This window comes from Momordica charantia (assembly GCF_013281855.1).
Source record: "Momordica charantia cultivar OHB3-1 chromosome 3 unlocalized genomic scaffold, Mcharantia_2.0 BLBB01000003.1, whole genome shotgun sequence".
In the NCBI taxonomy this organism is placed as follows: domain Eukaryota; kingdom Viridiplantae; phylum Streptophyta; class Magnoliopsida; order Cucurbitales; family Cucurbitaceae; genus Momordica; species Momordica charantia.
Window position 1 is genome coordinate 9,969,460 of NW_028275161.1, and position 1,100 is coordinate 9,970,559.

At 39.8% G+C, this 1,100-nt stretch overlaps 1 non-coding gene across 1 annotated transcript; it reads right to left on the reverse strand.

Moving 5' to 3' along the window:
• Positions 1 to 246: 246 nt before the first annotated feature.
• Positions 247 to 353, reverse strand: LOC148212335 (small nucleolar RNA R71). The gene has a single exon (XR_015790006.1). It is a non-coding gene; the product is annotated as a small nucleolar RNA R71 (small nucleolar RNA).
• Positions 354 to 1,100: the final 747 nt, after the last annotated feature.

Sequence of the window (1,100 nt, forward strand, 5' to 3'; positions counted from 1 at the left end):
TCGTTATGGGTCCTTGAGGCATGACAATGGTGCTTCCTTGGTTCACATCAGTATTTCATGCAAGTGGCTGACTCATTTAAGATAGAAAGAGTAAGCAAAGAAGCAATGCGATTGAAGCTATTCCCTTATTTCCTAAGGGATAGTGCTGGGGCATGGTTAGATTTAGTGCCCGCTGAGTCCATCACTTCATGGAATGATTTAGCAGAGAAGTTCCTAATACAATACTTCCCACCATCGAAAAATGCGGAGCTTAGGAGCAAAATAAATAATTTTCAACAACTCCCAAGAAAATCTTTGAGTGAATCTTGGGAAAGATTCAAAGGATTGCTCCATAGGTGGCCACATCACGGTATACAACGTTGTATTCAGATTGAAATATATTATGACGGTTTGAATGAGGCGACGCAGTTAGTAATAGATGCCTCTGCAAATGGAGAATTATTATCAAAATCATATATTGAAGCCTTTGATATCTGTGAGAGAATTTCACGCAATAAGCATCAGTGGTCAAAAATCGAGGTCTGCTTCAGCAACGACATCTAAAGGCTTGGCAAATGATAATGTGGTGGGAGATTTAAATTCGAAAAATTTCAAAGCTAGTAGACATTGTGATGAAGAGCATATCGCACTTAGATGCTGGAGCATCCAAGGCTTAGGTAAATAGTGTGCACAATGTTTCATGCCCTTATTACGAAGGTGAGCATCATTTTGAGGATTATCTAGGCAACCCAGCTTCAATGTTTAATTTGGGTGATCAACGACCAAATAGGATAAATGTTTATGGAAACACTTATAATCTGAGTTGGAGAAATCACCCTAATTTTGGCTGGGGCGGAAATCAATCAGGGCAGAATACTGGAGCAGCTGGAGCTAGCAATGCTCCAACATATCAACAGAAAAGTCAGTATCCACTTGGATTTTCAGGGCAAAATCAAACGATGGTTCAAAAGCAACCTAAGGCTATGACCCTAGAGGATATGTTTTAAGGCGTACATGGCAAGGAATGAGGCTTGTATGACAAAGAAGGATACTATTGTTCAAAGTTTAGTTGCATCCTTGGGGAATATGAAGGTGCAAATATGTCAGCTAGCCACATAATT